This window comes from Lissotriton vulgaris, chromosome 5 (genome assembly GCF_964263255.1).
Source record: "Lissotriton vulgaris chromosome 5, aLisVul1.2, whole genome shotgun sequence".
Classification (NCBI taxonomy): domain Eukaryota; kingdom Metazoa; phylum Chordata; class Amphibia; order Caudata; family Salamandridae; genus Lissotriton; species Lissotriton vulgaris.
In genome coordinates this window covers 781,389,881-781,409,402 of record NC_141693.1, presented here as the reverse complement: position 1 = coordinate 781,409,402, position 19,522 = coordinate 781,389,881, and the positions used below count along the sequence as shown (strand labels likewise).

Sequence of the window (19,522 nt, the reverse complement as noted above, 5' to 3'; positions counted from 1 at the left end):
TTTTAGAGTTAGAGAATTACTATGCTAAAAGATAAATCCATAGGAAGAGGCTAACCTCTCATTTCAATATTATTGCATTTCAATACTCAGTTTGAGCAACTGTATACATTTATAACACTGGCCAGAAAGGAAAATGATCTGAAGTACACAGGAAATAACTGGAGCCCACTCCAAAAGGCAAACATTCAGTTGTCAATGATCTAAAAGAAGCATCTGTGGGTCAGTGGCAATGCAGCATTGCCTCACAGTAAGCCAAGACGATCTGGACATCAAGCAAAGCCGCAACACTTCAAATATATATTTCTGAACCTGGTATATGCATTAGCTGATATGAAAATGGTACCAGAACGTTAAGGCACTCATGATCTATTACTTCTAAAGCTAATCTAGAACACAATAGGTAGGTAAATAAACCGGCTGCTGCTAATGTAATATTGTTGTTTCTTTACAACTGAAGAAGACTCCTGTGGGAGCATGACGAAATTAACTATGTTCTAGCTGAGATATGAAATCTATAGTCTTATCCCCCTGATTACTTGTTTTTAGGAGGCTAAAAATATAGGCCCAATTTGAAGGATAAAAATGCAATAACATATTATAAGAAAAGTGGTAGCGTGAACCTAGAAAGAACAGGGCCTCCATGAAGATTGGTGGTGGGGGTAGTTGTGATAACAATGCTAATTTAAACAAAATTGCTTGGAATAGTAAAATATCCTGTTCATATTAATAAGCCAAGATTAAATGTGTTAACAATGACCACAAAGAGATGATGTGGTTAAACAAGTCTTTAGACAAGAATAGGCAAATTGATTAATGACATAGGCACTTATGACACAAAATCAACATTTACTTTGCTAGTTTTAAGGGATAAGTGGCATATTTTGACATCTGAATCCTGAAGTAAATAATGTATGTGTCTATGCTAACTGACACATATTTTGACTAAAACATGACTATATTACACCCTCTTTCTAGAAAAAAAACACTGGATTAAGCTCAAGGGAAGATCCCAATTGAAGTCCAGTTGTCTAGTACACCGATTTTTCATTGGCCTTGTCCCCACACTACATCACCCAAGATTTCCTCCATTACCATCTTACCAGGTACCTGGGATCAGCCACCTTTATTATATACCCTAGAAGGCTTAAAAGATTTGGTGGGAAGCTCCCTTCAAAGGCAATGTTGCACCATCTCCAACTTCTTTTCTCTCTCTTTAAAGCATGTAGCGAACGTCTTGAGGTTCAGGAACCTTTTTAAAACTTGTCTCCTCAGCTACATTTATGGTCCGACAACCCGAAAATAGATAGGTATAACTTCTATTCTACATTCTGCTCACCCTCAGATCTTGCCTTAAACTGGGCAGACACTTCGGACCAGTTTTGCCAAGTGGGCTTTGAATCAAATCTTTTCCATATAACTTACAATTTGCGCCATAATAAGTGCAGTTAACTGTGCAGCGTGTAATCTCTTATGCCCATCTGGTCCTGTTATTGGCTACTGGTGGATCAGCAAAATATTTCACTCCACCGATATGTCAATTGTTGTGTTTGTCATTTTATTCCCTAGCCCTCTGCAATGTTTTTTATAAAGTGATTGAAGCTTTGCAAACCTACTTAAGATAATAAATACATGTGTGGAGTGCTCATTTGACTAAATTGTACGTGAGTGAAAACTATGATATGTTTTTGAAATAAGACTCCACCAACTGCACTTGAATTTGTGGATGTGTAATTTTTCTGTCAGCAAATGTTGCTGTCTTTCACGAATAAGAAAAAGGCTCACCAATTGAGGTTTGTAAGATATAGTAAGAATACGATTGATTTAGACATGAGAGATTGGGACCCCACAAATTAATGTTATGTAATGCTACCAATGAATCCAGCGTGGTCCACACGTCATGGCTCTGGGCAAAAACTGCCCCTGTTTTCAAAAAGTATGTTAAATTACAGAAGGAAACTATACATTTTATTCTTTGGCCCAATCACATATTTTAGTTAGTTTGGGTTACGTAGTGGGCCCTGAGATTGAAAGGTTAGACAGGGTAAGTTCCACAATTCCTTTCCGTCTATCAATGTGAATGAAGATGGCTTGAAAATGAATCTCAATAATTGAAGGCAAATTAAAACTGAAGGGGGATGAAGAGGATAAGACATCAAAGTTGACAAAACTACGTATTGGGGGCTCCCAGTCCAATGTTACTGTCAAAGGCAGTATGAAAGGCAAGTATTTCACTATGAATATGTCAATGAAAAAATGTATCAAAATCGATCATATTAGGATGATAATATCAAGATCAGGCTTGAGGATAAGAAGGAAATGGATTTGTTCCAAAAGTGACATTTTGATGGTAAGTAACACATCCAATCATGTACTTTAGATCAACATCTTGTATTAAAGAAAAAAACCTTCTGGCTTTTTGGGACGAGTATTATATACACAACTATATATATACATAAATAAAACCGAAGGATAAATCTTTCGTTATAGTTAGAAAACCTTTATTTATTCCAACCAAACTTAAACTACACAGATAATAAGAATTTTACATCTATAACTATACATTTAATGTACAATGTGCACACCACCCTTATATACCTATAGCTTTATTTAGTCTTTGTCTACAAAGCAATGTTAAACTACGACAAAATAAAAAATTATAAACTTATACCTTTAATATATAATTTACTCAACACCTTCAAATTATTATAACTTGCGCACAATAGCCACACAACATTAAATATAACTCACGCCTTTCCCATGCACTACTCACTGTGTATGGAGGTGCGCAAGCTATAATCATTTGAATTGTTGCGTGAATTATATATTCACGGTATACGTATAAGAGTTTCGAATATTTATATTTGGTGCAATTTAAGGTTTGTAGATAAAGAATAAGGAAAGTTATAGTAATGTAAAGGTGGTGCAAAAAATATGACTTAATGGTATTACTATAAGTGGAGAATGTGTAATGTTTGTGTAGTTTAGGTTTTGTTTCTATAGGAGAGTAAATAACATTTTCCTAACGAAAGTTTAACTTTTGGTTTTTCATTAAATTACAATGCTTTTGTAAATATAAATGTGTTTGAAATCGTAGAATTTACTGTCATTGAGTGCAGTGAATTTAAGTGGAGTGTGGTACAGTAGAGTGGAGGAGAATGTTGTAGAGTGTAGGATTGTAGAGTGGAGTGAAGTGAGTGGAGTGTGGTACAGTGGAGTAGCGTACAGTGGAGAAGTGTACAGTGGAATAGCGTACAATGGAGTGGTGTAGATTGAGTGGCTTATAGTGGAGTGTTAAAAAGTGGACTGCGGTAGCATGGAGTGGTGTAGAGTAAAGTGGAGTAGTGAATAGTGCACTAAAGTGCCATACAGTGCAGTGATGTGTTGTATAGTACAGAGCTGTGGAGTGTACTAGAGTGGATAAGTATAGCGAAGAGTTGAGTAAACTGTTATAAATTGAAGTGGCGTCTTGTACAGTAGAGTGGCATGATATGTCGTAAAGTATTAGAAATTGTTGTAATGTGTCGTACAGTGGAGTGTAGGCGCATCAAGTTGAGAAGAAGGTTGTACAGTGTAGTCTAGGGGCATAGAGTGGAGTGCAGTATGGTATAGTGGCACAGAGTGTAGTAGAGTCGTGTACAATGGAGTTCCACAGAATGGAGTAGAGTGGGTAAAATAGAGCGGTGTAGAGTAGAGTGTTGTATAGTGCCATCAAGTGGGATAAAGTGGAATGCAGTTGAGTCGTATGGAGTAGAGTGGGCATACAGTGGAGTATAGAGTTGTAGAGTGGGTGGCGTGTTGTACAGTGGATTGGACTTGTGTGTTGTAGAGTGCCACAAACTGATACAGTATTGTACAGTGGCGTGGCATAGAGTAGAGTGTGATACAGTGGTAGAAGAGTGGCATAGACTGGATACAAGAGAGCTGAGTTGGGTGGAGAGGCATATAGTGTAGCAGAGTACTGTAGATTAGTGTAAAATGAAATAGAGTAGAGCGGGGTAGAACAGTGGAGAGGCGTACAATGCAGTGGTGTACATTGGAATACGGTAGAGTGGAGTGGCGTACAGTGGAGTAGAATACAGTAGAATAGCGTACAGTGGGGTGGCGTAGAGTGGAGTAGTGTACAGTTGAGTTAGTTAGAATGTAGTGATATACAGTTCAATGGCATGGATTGGCATAGAGTGGAATAGCGTATAGTGAAGTGATGTACAGTGTAATTTATTAGAGAGAAATGGCATAGATTGCAGTTCGATAGAGTGGAGTGCCATACAATGGAATTACGTACAGGAGAATATCATTGACTGGTGTAGGATACAGTGGAGTGACATAGACTGGAGTTGTGTAGAGTGTTGTGGAATAAAGTATAGTGCCAAAGAGTGGAGTGGCATACAGTGGAATAGCATATAGTGGATTGCAGCATAGTGGAGTGGCAGTGTCGGCTGGCATCTATGGGGAGGAGGGACACACAGGCACACGCAAAATAAAATAGAAATAAATCAAACTTACCGAACGCAACGTCCTCCGCTCCAGTCCTCTTCTTTCCACAGGAAAGGGAAGCAGGCAGCAACTCCCTTGACAAATTCTGGCACTGCTCTCATGCTGCATGAGAGCAGCGCCCTGATTGGTGAGAGTGACCTCACTCGGCATTCCACAGCACTCTGGAGGCCTGCAGTTGCTCTAACCCAGCTGTCTTAAGATAGCCGGATTAGAGATGTTCAAAGCGCGCATGTGTAGCTGGCCGTCGCAAGACAGCCAGACATGCGCACTTTAAACAGCCCACCCTCCTCTCTGCTGCTGTTACTCAGCCATGGCTCCATCCCCATCCTGACGCTCTGTTCAGTACGGGACAGAAAAATAAAATGGTAATAAATTACCATTTTATTTTTCATCTCTGGGGCTTTGGGGGGATTTTAAGTGGGGCGACGCTCCTCTGCGCCAACGGAGGAACCTCCCCTGTGGAGTGGCATAGAGAGGGATTGCGTAGAATGGATTGGCGTACAATTAAGTTGCATACAGAAGAATCCAGTAAAATGGAGTGGCGTAAAGTGAGATGGTGTACAGTGGAGTGGTGTAGAGTGTAGTGTAGTAGAGTTGAGAGGCGTACAGTGGAATAGCATAGAGTGGAGTGATGTAGAGTGCAGTGGTGTACAGTGGATTAGCATACAGTAGAGTGGTATAGAGTGGAGTGGTGTAGAGTACAATAGCGTATAGCGGCGAACCCCATGGACCCTTCACATGCAACTCCTGCAAGTTTGACGGCACAAAAACCAATTCCTCTTCCTCTAACACCAAACATAGATCTGACGCCAACCACCTAAAATGCATCCTACACAACACCCGATCGGTCCACAGCCACGCCATCAACCTTTGGAATCTACTAGACAACATCTCCCCAGACGTCGCCTTCCTAACAGAAACTTGGATGACCGCCTCTTCAGCCCCAGACATCACCATAGCCATCCCGGAAGGCTACAAGATCATCCGAAAAGACCGCACCAAGCAAACAGGAGGAGGCATCGCTATCGTCCACAAGAACACCATCCGTGTCTCAACCAGCTCAGACGACAACCTCACTAGTGCCGAACACCTTCACTTCCAGATCCACACCAACCCCAAGACCACACTCAGAGGCACCCTCCTCTACAGGCCACCAGGACCCCGTGCACAATTCACTGAAGACTTCACTGATTTTATCACCCAACACGCCCTCTCCTCCGAGGACTACATTCTATTGGGAGACCTCAATTTTCACCTGGAAAAGAGCAACGACAATAACACCACCACCCTCTTGGACAATTTCGCCAACCTCGGACTCAAACAACTCGTTAATACCCCCACACACCACGCAGGACACACTCTCGACCCTATCTTCACCTCCAGCAAACATATTTCCTTCAGTCACACCACAGTTCTCCAATGGACGGACCACAGCTGCGTTCACTTTGTTTACAATAAGGCCACAACCCACAACCATCCTCAACCTACCCTGCGAAGAAACTGGAACAAAATCACCATCAACCAGATCTCCACATCGCTTCTTCAGAACCCCCCTGCCTACTCATCGAACACTGATCAAGCAGCCATTAACCTCACTCAATGGCTAACCAACACTGCCGACAACCTAGCACCTTTGAAAAAACGTCAAATCAAACTAGGCAACAAAATCGCACCCTGGTTCAACGATGATCTTAAGAAATCCAAGAAACTCTGTCGCTCCCTTGAGAAGGCCTGGAAAAAAGACCCAAACACCAACACCAGAGACACCTTCAAAAATGCCACCCGCATACACCACCAATTGATCCGGACTGCCAAGAAAACCGCATTCAAAGACCGACTCGACAAAAACGCCCATAACAGCAAGGAATTATTCAACATCGTCAAAGAGTTTACCAACCCCACTGCCAACTCCAACGACATCACTCCATCTCAAACCCTCTGCGACTCCTTAGCTTCATTTTTCCACGACAAAATCTCAGACTTCCACAACAGCTTCGACAACCAACCCGGAAGCCAACCCACTCAACGTTCTACTGATCCCTCACCACCCCTGAACACCCTCAATAACTGGAACCCAATCTCCACTGATGACACCATCCGCCTGATGAACTCCATCCACTCAGGATTCCCCACAGACCCATGCCCTCACCACATCTTCAACAAAGCAGACTCTATCATAGCACCACACCTTCGAGACGTCATCAACTGCTCCCTCAACTCCGGCACCTTTCCAGAAAGCTGGAAACACGCCGAACTCAGCGCCCTTCTGAAAAAAACCCACAGCTGACCCCACCGAACTCAAAAACTACTGCCCCATCTTGCTCCTTCCATTCCCGGCCAAAGTCATCGAGAAAGCTGTCAACAACCAACTCGCCGCCTTCCTTGAAGCCAACAAATCCCTCGGCTCCTCACAGTCCGGCTTCCGAGCCAAACACAGTACAGAGACCGCACTCATCGCAGCAACAGACGACATCCGAACTCTACTGGACAATGGAGACACAGTCGCCCTCATCCTCCTCGACCTCTCCGCAGCCTTCGACACAGTCTGTCATGACACCCTGCTACAACGACTCAGAAACATCGGAATCCAAGGAAAAGCTCTGGAATGGATCACCTCATTCCGTGCAGGAAGAACTCAAAGAGTACGCCTCCCACCATTCAATTCAGAGGCCACTGAAGTCATCTGCAGCGTGCCACAAGGATCTTCACTCAGCCCCACCCTCTTCAACGTATGCATGAGCCCCCTCGCGACCATCGCACGCCAACACAACCTCAACATCATCTCCTACGCTGACGACACGCAACTGATCCTCTCACTCACCAAAGACCCTAACATCGCCAAAACGAACCTACATGAAGGAATGAAAGAGGTAGCCGAATGGATGAAGCATAGCCGTCTGAAACTGAATTCAGACAAAACAGAAGTCCTTATCTTAGGTACCTCCCCCTCCGCCTGGGACGACTCTTGGTGGCCAGAAGCCCTCGGAAAAGCACCCATCCCGACGGATCACGCACGGAACCTGGGCATCATCCTGGACTCCTCACTCTCGATGACCAGACAAGTCAACGCCGTCTCTTCATCTTGCTTCAACATTCTTCGCATGCTCAAAAAAACATTTTGCTGGATCCCCACCGAAACTAGAAAAACGGTCACCCACGCATTGGTTACAAGCCGCCTGGACTACGGAAACACCCTTTACGCCGGTACCACCGCAAAACTTCAGAAAAAACTCCAACGCATCCAGAACGCATCAGCCAGACTCATATTAGACATCCCGCGTAAAGAACACATTTTTGGTCACTTGAAAAACATCCACTGGCTTCCTGTTAATAAGAGGATTACTTTCCGCCTCCTCACCCACGCACACAAAGCTCTTTATGAACTTGGACCCGAATGCCTCAATACACGTCTCTCCTTCTACACCCCCTCCCGCCAACTGCGCTCTTCCAACCAAGCCCTCGCTGCTGTTCCCCGCGTCAACAAAACCACAATGGGAGGAAGATCATTCTCCTACCTAGCGGCCAAAACCTGGAACTCACTTCCCATGCACCTTCGCCTCACTCAAAACCACCTAGCATTCAGAAAACAACTTAAAACTTGGATATTCGAGAAGTAATTCCCCACCTCCCCTCAAGCGCCTTGAGACCCTCTGGGTATGTAGCACGCTATATAAATACATTGAATTGAAGTGGTGTACAGTGGAGTGACAAAGAGTGGAGAGGTGTGGAGTAGCATAGAGTGGAAAAACGTATTATGGAGGGCATTGCAGATTAATGCCCTGACACTGAAACACTAATTACGAGCACTAAATGGTAGAACGATTTCAGACTCTAATGGGGCCATGACTTTTAATAGCCCCAATGGCCAATCTCGTATTGATTACATCCACCTGGACACAAGATTATGGGGGAATGTTGTTGACATGGAAGTTAAGCGGATGCCGGATAGCGACCATAACCCGCTCTGTGCAGAAATTAGATGGGACCTAAAAAGGAAAACTCTAAGCAACTTCCCATACACTAAAGAAGTAGTCCCATCTAACTATAATAGAAGGTTAAAATGGCACAAGGTGACAACCCATGAGAAAACTCTGGAAAGTTTAGGCCTCTTAGTGGCATCCAAGGGTTTGGAATTTAGTATGCTTAACATTTTACAGGTTGATATCCCCAGCCCAGACCTGGGTAAAATGTATAGTGACTTTATAGAAAGTATAGGCTCCTACTTTAAGACCACAGGACCCAGTGGACGGAAAAACAACACATCTAAAAAGGGTAATCCCTGGTTCACAGCAGACTTCAGGGAAAAGAGAAAAACCATTTCATTAGCTGTTCGAAAAAAAGACCCAGTACCTCTAAGGGTAGCTAGAAAAGAATACAAAAAACTGTAGAATTGGCAAAACGGACATGGGAGGAAGATCATTGGCAGGAACTTAGGAGCCTTAGGAGGGCCGCCTTCTTAAAGAACTCAGCCATTTTCTGGGACCTAATAAATAAATCATCAAGAAGGGGAGTGGACTCTGTCTTATACCATATAACTGAACAACAATGGCACTCCCACTTCCTGAATCTTTACTCTGGTGAGGCTGACTCCAAACAACATGCCAGTCGTACATCTAGAATCTGAGCTAGCCAACTTGAATACTGAACCAGCTGACCCCTTCACTTTTCTTGAGGTCCAAGCAGCTATTGAAAACATAGCCCCAGGAAAGGCTGCTGGCCCGGATGGCTTGCCTGGCGATCTTTTATTACATGATCCGACCCTATGGGCTAATCTTATTCTTCCTCTAATGAACCTCCTGACTCAGGGCCTCCCAGTCCCCGAGTCGTGGAAAGGAGCAGAAGTGGTCACGATATATAAAAAGGGGGCTAGAGAGGACCCTGCCAACTACAGACCAATAAGTCTGATTGATGTAATTCAGAAGGTGGTTGGCAGGGTCCTCATATCCAGAACGGTGACATGGCTAGAGGAGGGAGACATCCTGACACACCTACAAGCTGGATTCAGGCAGAAGGTAGGGACAATAGATCAAGTCTTCAGATTTACAGTGATATATTGGAAACCCGTTTCTTTTTGGAAAAGGGTCATTATATCTGACGTTTATAGACCTAAAACCGCCTTCAACCTTGTCCTGCGCACTATATTATGGCAGGTACTTCAGGATATGGGTTTCCCACGCTACCTCCTCGAGCTGGTAAAAAGGTTACACGATGGCACCTATGCAAGGATCAGATGGGGGAGTGAGGGTCAATTAACTGATAAAATACCAGTGAATAGGGGGGTCCGCCAGGGCTGTGTGATGGCTCCCACTTTGTTCTCCCTCTTTATAAATGGGGTGGCAGACCATTTGAGTGAGGACCCTGCGGATGCTCCCACCCTGGTGGGCGAAAAAATCCCAACCCTCCTTTTCGCGGACGACACCCTCCTCATGTCCAAAACCCCCTCTGGTCTCCAAAAACTTCTGAATAGGTTTGATACTTTTTGTGGGGAACGTGGGTTAACAATCAATACCACAAAAACTAAACTAATGGTATTGTCCCAAACAAAGAGACCTAAGAAGATCAATGTGGCACTTAATGGATGTTTACTGGAGGAGGTTGATGCATTTGATTACTTGGAAGTAAGGGTGAATCGTAGAATGAAGTGGGACTCCCACCTAGCAAAAATACTCCTGAATCTGAAAAGGGTTACAGGAGCTACTTCCAGAGAACACCGAGCCTCCACCAGTAGGCCCATTGCCAAATCCTAAGTGTTCAGATACTTAGTTACATATTGTGCAGAATTTGGTAACGAAGGTTCATGCCTTGGAGAAGGCAGTATTTGATTGGCTAGTGGTTTTCTTTAAAGAACATTAAAAAGCTATGCTTAGCAGCATGTTTCTATATACTTTTACAGCACTTTACGGAGAACCGCTCTTTTATAAAAAGCAAATAAACATTTGTCATTAGTATGGAAATTTGTAGAAATTATGGCAGTACTCTGTAAAATGTTTGTAAAGAAAAAATGTTAGAAGTTTAAAATACACTGTAGTACACTGTATTTGTAAAATACAGTGTTATATAATGTAGTTTTAATTTTTTAATATATATTTCTTTTTAACTACTGCGGTTCTTCCAGGGCATTACTCCAGTACTCGGTACATTTGTTTTTTAAATATATAGAAACTTATAAATAATTTTCCCTACCTATTAACACTTTAATTAGGTGGTAACAGGTAGGGAAGAAATATCACATCTAATACTTTCCTATATCTAACGGTGTAACGCAGAACACAGTGAAACATTTGTAAAGGCAGTCATTAACTCATCACATAATACCTTGGCATCCGTATGTACCATGTCTTCCCTGTGAAATACTGTGAAATCTTGCAAAACTGCTGCGACTGCCTTACATCCGATACAAAAGTCTATGGAAAACGCATCAGTGAAAAGATGCATACAGCGAATCCCCTTTACCTTTGCACCACCTTGACCAATCACTGGGAAACTCTTCATCCTTTGCCAATGTAGAAAAAGCTACAGGTCTGGAAAGTTTTGTGGTGAATCGTCAAACGGGGACAAAGGTTTTAGCATGCAAAATCCTGAGGAAAGCCTTTACCTGAGAATCCTAATTGTAACCTAGAGCACTCTGTAATGTAATATACATATATTCACTGAAAAAACACAATGGTTAAAGTAACATAATACTTTAGTATGATATCAAGATATGATATTGTTTTAAAAAAAAAAATAGAAATTCGCTGAAAAACACAAAGGTTAAAGTCACATTATAGTTAGGTGAATATTTCAATGACAACATTAACGTTTTGAACAAAAAAAAATGAAATTCAACAGTTATAGTTAGCAGAGCCAACTATAACTTGCCCCCCGCCACTCTCTGCTTATGACCTCAATTTTGCATCACTCATTACATGTTCTATGACTTCATTCATGTCTTCACTGATGACATCTCAAATTACATAATTAATGACATCAAAATATATATTCATACTCTTCTCTATTGGGATATGTAATGAAGTTTATCACATTCCCCATTTCACCATTCACTAATCCCTCCTCGATGTTCAGATTATGCAAAATTATTCTGCAATTTTGTCACAGTTTTAGAGACTTTTCTAAACTAGCTGTAAGGGAAACTGTTTTCTCTAGTGATTCCAGTTTCCTTACCTCTGATTGGCATAGTGGTAAGTTTAAACCTTGATGTTCCATTTTATATTTACTATTAAGACTCACAAAGTCTTGTTCCTCCAAATGAGGCATTTATAAATTAAACTGAGCACACTCGTCTAATGCTGGCATGAAGCACACAATCTATTTGTGGCATTCTATAAGATCTTGCATTACAGAAGCTTGTGAGTCATTGTGTGGGAACAGAGACCTAACCATGCGAGACGTAGGAGTTTCTTTGCTTCTTTCCAAATAATTCCTATTCTCATGTCTTTTATTATATATATTATACTACACATCTGCTGCATGTCTCATATTTTGAGTCAACTCAGTGTACTGAAAATTTTACCATGTAAACATTTCCAATAGTCCCTAATGACTTTCTAGGTTCTTCATGAAGAAGTTTCTTAAATACTGGTTTACCTTTCACAGATGTCAACTGTAGAAGGTCACAAAAAACTATGACATGTTTACCACCATTCAGATCATCATAGTCAGTTCTGAGGGCCTCTTGCATCCTAGTTTGTTGTCCTGTTCCACAGGCAACATAAGTAGTCTGTGCAAAGTGATTTATTTAATACTGTGAGCAGCTAGTCCAGTAGGAGCAGTCACAACACATGAAAGATCACAACTAGTATTCCTGTAAATTAAAGCAGTCACCAATTTAATTAGAAAACATTTTCCGTACCTGCCCGACCACTAAAATTGAGAAGTGTAGGCTCCACTGTTCAACATAAACATTCAAAATACTCATGCAGGAAGTCCACGCTGTACAGATTTTCTTATTTGCTTAAATGTTTTTAGCTGTTCTTGATTCAGCTGAGAAATAGACGTTCCTTACTTTGACCATAGCATTTTCCACTTCATTCATAACTATTAAAACTTCATTCTCAATGATAGGCTGGCTAAGTAGATCTTGACTATTAGACCCTGAGCTCTGGCTGTTTTGTGAGAGGTCCTTTGCAACCTCTATTGCAATTGTTTCCTCTTGTTAAATTTAATAATTTAACATTATTTGATTTGTGGGAAACACTTCACATTGAATACTATCTTTTACTGCATTGAAAGCAACTTCATAATAGTCATAGACACCTAGTAGTTCAGTCTCTGAATGCCAAGGTTTAAAAAGTTGCAAAAGATCCAGGTACATGAATTCTCTTTTCTCACCTGTTTGACAACTCAGTTTACAATGCTTAATGCTGCTTGGTTTTGAATGTCTCACCAAACATCTGTTACAGCCAGTCTACCTAAGCTGTCCTTATTCAATATGTTTATCCATGTTTTTTCTGTATGTATAATACTGCAGTACTTCATACAGACAAAGGTTTTCTAGATGGACATGCCGATTAGGGTAATAAGTGTCCATCATATTGGTTTTAAGTAGTTCAGCACTTTCTGGATTAAACTGAGCAAGATACTCAATTTCCGGAAATGGTTACAACATATGTTTCTGTGTTGATGCAAGACCTAAACTTGCCCAAATGATTGATTTGGACTTCCCATGTATAAGCTAGAAGAACTGAGCCTGTCGCAGGCTTCATAAGATCCACTCTCTGTGTAAGAGAGTCTCTTTAAACTGAAACTATTAAGCTTTTTACTTAAAGACTTCTTCTCTGATGCAATTTCTTCCCATACATCCTTCATTTCAGTTTTTTCTGATTTTGTTATGTAGGAAGTGACGTATTGAGCCATAACAATAGAATTGTCTGCTACAAATTGAATATCCATGTTGGAATTCCACACGAACAGGATTATTGGATTGTAATTCTTTTATGGTTATATGTGTTTTTAGATTATTTTTCAGTAACATTGTGTCTGACTGCAAAAATAAACCTGTTCACTCTTCCTTTGGAGATTATAGGCCTAGGGAATCCAAAACGGCACTTAATTTAGTATTTGCCTTTAGCTCTCTATCTCCGTCGACAATATTTGGCACATTTATAGGACTGGAATCACAAGATTTGTTGCCTAAGAGTTCTGATCTGAAACACTTCTGGAATGTCACAAGTTAGATACTGCTCAATGAATGATAACAGTGAGTCATAATTCTCTTGACCAAACTTTGGTGCATTTTCTTCACACAATAACATATGTATATATGTTGTCTCTCTAGCTTGGTATTTTGTTCTCCAGAAAAAGTCCCCAACTTCACCAAATAGTGGTTTATGCTTGTTACAGATAAAATGGAGTATGGCTTCAAATCGGTACTTAAAGCAGGGCTGGACTGGCCATAGCAGGCACTGGGCGTTTCCCCGGTGGGCTAACAGGGTGGGAGCAGGTTTGGGACCCTTGGAGGGCCGTTGTTGTTACCAGGGGCTGGTCTGCATATCGGCCTCCTGTAACAAAGGCAGCAGTGTTGTGACGGGAGTGGTGCTTCCAAATAGCACCCACCTTCCCCCTTGGGCCTGCCGAGCTGTTTGCAAGGGTCGGTTTCGGTTCCCAGTCTGGCCGTAGCTTAGAGTATCTACAAACATTTGCAGGATCAATGGAACATAATTCACCATGAGCCTTGAAATAAATCCCTGCAATGTTTGCATTAGTTAGCATGAAAAACTCATGAAGATAATCCCAAGCATACTCTACGCAGCTCAGGGTGACAAACCAGGTAGGTGCACATAGATTGCATAACATACACCATGGCAATGGAACCAATATTCATTGGTACCACATTGGCAAGCATGATATTCATTAGACTATCTAGTACATAATCGTTACCATGTACTTTTCCTATAAAATCTCTCACAGTGATATCATTAAACTGTATCCCTGTTCTTATTACATGGCCCACAGGATAAGATAACACTGACAGATGACTTTCAAACAAAAGGCAGAAATGTATAGAATGTTTTGCCTAAACTGAAGTTCTTCAGAGTATAATCTACTTGATATATATTCTGATGCATGAATATGCACTGTACATAACGACCACATTCTTCTGTAGGGAACAAAATTTGCTTGCTTCATTTGGTAAAACTTTAAAGCATCACCCATCATGTCCCTTGAACATAAAAGGTGAATGTTGTAATGTTCATGTATTTCTTCTTTTTCCTTACCTATGTCAAGTGTTACAAACTAAGCAGCAGCTCCTGAGGTGAAAGTGTTTGTTCTGACACAGGTAACATGTCCCTCTATATCAACATCTTTGTAAAAATATTTTCTAGTTTATATCACAAAGCTTATTTAATCCTATCACTGCTTACAAGTCCCTGCCATTTTTTTAAATCTTTAGTTGGCACTCCATTTACTAGAACCAATAGTGGATCTTCTTTTTCTCGATCTACACATATAGGGTCAATATTCTCCTTCATATTTGTTAGACCTGGCATTCTTGGCGTGTTTTCCCCTGTATTTTTTCCTCTACATCCTGTATTTTACTGCGTGCTGGACTTTTACCTTTGATGATCAGTGCTAAATTACAAGTGCTGGCTTTGTAAATTACATTTAAGATTGGATCTCCATTATTCGCCATGTTTGATTTACTGGTAAGTCACTAGTAAAGTGCCCTATGTGTGCCCAAGGCCTGTACATCAAATGCTGCTGGTGGCCCTGCAACACTAGTTGTGCCACCCACATGAGTAGCCCTGTAAATTTGGCTCAGGTCTGCCATTGCATTGTCTGTGACTTCAGTTTTTAAGTGCCATGCTAACCTGGCAAGCGCCCCCACTTAATTTGATGGTTCCAAACTGCACACCTATTATAGTTAATAATCCCACTACTTAAATGTAAAAAAGTGAATCTGTATATGCTGCTTCATGTATGGAATCTCCCACTGTCCATAAAAAAACACATCACTGAAAGAGGAATGGAGAAAACTCCATTCCAGATAGAAGTGCACTGCGTAGTCCCTAAGGTTTCAACAAATTACTTAAATAGTATTCAAAAATGACATCACATATAAAACAAGAAACAAATCAGTCATGTGTGTATATGCATTTATATACGTCAATATGTTCATTCAAAATGTAAGACAAAAATTATAAAATGTCTGATTGACAAATTGAATCAAGGAAATACAAATCAATAAATTCTTTGACATAACCCTAATTCTTTATCATAACCCCAATGCATTTCGGGAACAACCCTTCTTCTGGGAGAAATATTTTGGTACAAATTCATTCTTTAGTAGCCTCTTGCCGAAACAACGAAAAAGGAACAAAAAGGGAAAACAAACTGATATCAGAACCAGCGATCCATACTTCATTTTATAGTGTTGTCGTAACATGCATTACCATTGCTCGCTGACATCGTGTGCTCACCATGCACCAAGATTTGTTAAGGAGAAAACTAGCGAGAAAAAATCGTGTTTGAGAATGACTCACCACAGTGCGTCTCTAATGTAGAAAAAGTGCATGGAGTAAATTGACCCCGAAAGTAACATGTGCAACACAGAATAGTAAATATAACCACGTCCCATGTGTGAAAACCCTCCCTGCAAGTAAAGTGTACAACTGCCCAATTAAGGTATCCAGTGAACATGAAATTAACTGTAGTCGGGGTGTGTTATTCATGTCACTCCCCTGTGCACTTTTAGCCGAACTGTGCAAAATGGTCACTAATGTGACTATCGTGACATACCTCCTTGGGTATAAAGTAGTATTGCACCTGAACAAGGTGCTGCCGAGTATTGAGACCTACTCGTAAGCACCTAATAAATGATAAACCAAAGGTCAAGCATATCCAAAACCGATTACCTCCAGATTGGCCTGCGTTACTACCTGAGACACAGAATCTAATGTGGTAGGAAGAATAATCTTACGCCATAAGATAACTCTGAATTCAGGATCTCTAAGGCTAGAGAGACCTTTATTTGCTACTAAAGAGGGAGATTACTGTGAGATTATGTAGTACACCCACACACTCGAAGCATCAAATGAGAGTGACAGGACGCAAAAAACGTCTGGAACCTACCGGAGGTCGTAGGCCATTTCCCATGTGGAAACTGCGGCATATGCTCACTTACGAAGGCCACCAAGGAGAGCGACTTGGGACTAAGAAAATACATTTTTCAACTGCAACAGCAACAATGTAGTGTACATTATTACATGTAAATGCCAGTTTAATTATATTGGCATGACTACACAAAGCAAAATAAAAGTCTGAATCAATGAACACCGCAGCACCTTCCGGGGCGGTAAAACAATCACAAAAATGATGCGCCATTTTCAATTGGCAGTTTATAAAGAAATTGATTTTTCATGGACAGTAATAGGGAAATTACCAAATGTAGTGAGGGAAAAACAACTACTCAGGTTGGAACAAAGGTGGATCTACCGCTTATCTAGTTCATTACATGGGCTAAATGAAGATATACCATGGACAATGTTAGCATAAATCCACCCTACACTGAATATGAAGAACTCATGAAAGCTGAATGCACAATGATAAAGGAGGGATCTACCTCCCTTTATGCAATACGCTAGGAAAGGGGCCACATGTCATACATCACCCGACTGAGGTGCAGACTGAATATGCAGAAACCTGTTCCCCTAGATATAAAACTTACTTGGGAGGTGCCCCATGTAGGTCCTTCGATAGGGCATTAGCTTAAATGAATAACTTAGCAGTCTGACCTGCACCGTATACCAGCACCATTTGCTACACAACATCAGCTTACGACAACAGAGACTAACAGTGGAAAGATGACAGAAATCACCAACTGCTCACAAAGATTTGACCCTGCATTACTTAGTCAACACAACATCCTTCGATACATCCATTTAAACACGGAGGAAGACTCTATCTCCCAGTGTAAATTGGCTCCCCATGATAGTCCTCGTGTGAGACAGTAAGAACAATTAGCATAAAAGTAATCAGCCCGTTACTCAAAATCGGGAGTATTTTGCATGGAACCTCATCCAAACATTACAGATATAGAGCGATAATATGATCAGCAAAATATTTTTTGATTTAAACAGCGGAGAACCAACAACTTGGGATAACTAACTAAACTCTGAGAAAAATTACATTTCCCATCATACCAAGGCTTTACGGCGCCCGCTCACCGCTATGACATACGTAAGAATCAGAGCCAGATGTGTATTTCTAACCCCGCCATGTCAACACCAAACATGTGCGGTGGTCATGGTGAGATATCCAAGTACTCGGTGGTGCTCGACCTTTGATGAAGTAAGTGGGGGTCTTCAAGGGGGCAGAAAGGTCTATAGTAGTGTTAGAAAAAAAAAAACGGCAGACCAAGGCCAAGCACATCCAGTCCATAAGTACTACCAATTTGGATGGTGGTGCAATCTCTTCCCAACACCCGCCATCCAGGGGTGTCACAATGAATGCCAAATTGAAAAAGGAAATTGGAAGGTGCACTTTTTCTTGTAGTCAATGAAGCAGCGTAATGAAATATTCCATAATGTAGTCCTTTCATTCAATAATTTTCTTAAAACTGGCACACAGCCAACGCGTTTCGTTCCCAAAACTTTGCCAGTGGAACTTCGCAGGGCTCCTATATTGTAAGTGTCCAATCACAAATGGTGAATATTAGACCTCAAGGATTGGTATGCACAGTAAGACTTTCTCAAAGTAACTTTCATTCATAATGTGCTTTGTCTAACACTGCAGTAAAACTCCCTCGTATTGTATAGTAGACAAATGATCTCACAATTCCAATTATAATGGACGTGAGGAAATCTTAAGCTGCAATCGGTGTCTCAATGGTTATTAGGTTTCTTCATTCGTAATGCAGTGGCAAACAACTGTCCAAACTCGAAGGAGGGAGTAAGCAGCTTTTATTATGCCACTTGCGCTGCTTCCTCCCTCCTTCGAGTTTGGACAATTGTTTGCCACTGCATTACATATGAATAAACCTATTGCGGCTTAGGATTTCCTCACGTCCATTATATTTGGAATTGTGAGATCATTTGTCTACTGTACATACCAATCCTTGAAGTCTAATAATCTCTATTTTTTATATACAGCGGGATTCCGGTAGTATCACATTACTCATGATGGTGTGGGGAGCAGCATAGACGGGCCAAACTGGGGGCTCAGCTTCTAACTGATCATCATATAACACAGAGGAGACCATCACTTCCATAAATTGGGGGGGCACCATTCTATTGTAACATTGGAACCATTGGGGGGAAACTTGGGTCCACAGAAACGTCACGTCCTGAGAATGCAATGTGTATGAAGGGGTGAAAAATATCTGAATTCAATATAAAAAACTGACCATGCCTCACAATGGATTTGTGATTGATCAAGAGTGCATCTAGTTTATGCTTTGGGTGAGAATAATGTTTGAACGCGATACAAGAAACTGACCATGCCTCACAATGGATGTGTGATTGTTTAAGATTGCATAGAGCTCATGCTTTGAGAATACCGTAGTAAATAAAATATTAACATTGTGTGTATAACCTATCAATGAAAGAAATAGGCCATGGATAATGTGGTACACATGACAGTGTTACTACAAGATGGCACCAAACACGTGATCCGCATAGAGTAAAAACAAGAAACTTCCAGTAGGTAAGCATAAGAGTCGTGCTCCAAATTAGAGGTACACGTAGTATTAAGGTACAAATAAAATTGTTCACCATTGCACCTAGCCTTTACTACTGGACCTTATGTAGCACCACAAGATGATAACATCACAGAACAGAGATAAACCTAACACCCAGTCCACCGAGAGGTTTTTGAAGATCTTTTCTTTTTTAAACAAATTTTATTCATCAAATGACCAATGTATTACAGAGCACTGTAACCCAGCAACTCATGCATACAGAATGGACAGTGAATTGACTTTGACAATTTCAACTAGAATAGAGGACAAGTGGAGAGCAATACAGTTGAAATATTTTAGCAAACAGAAAAGATCAAAGAAACAAACCCAAAAACCCACCCCCTTTCACAT

The 19,522-nt window shown here is 41.1% G+C and overlaps 1 protein-coding gene across 1 annotated transcript in view; it reads left to right on the top strand.

Moving 5' to 3' along the window:
• The window catches only part of WNT8B (Wnt family member 8B), a 210,623-nt gene that overhangs the window by 150,812 nt on the left and 40,289 nt on the right, over positions 1 to 19,522 (top strand). The gene's annotated exons all lie outside the window — the stretch shown is intronic.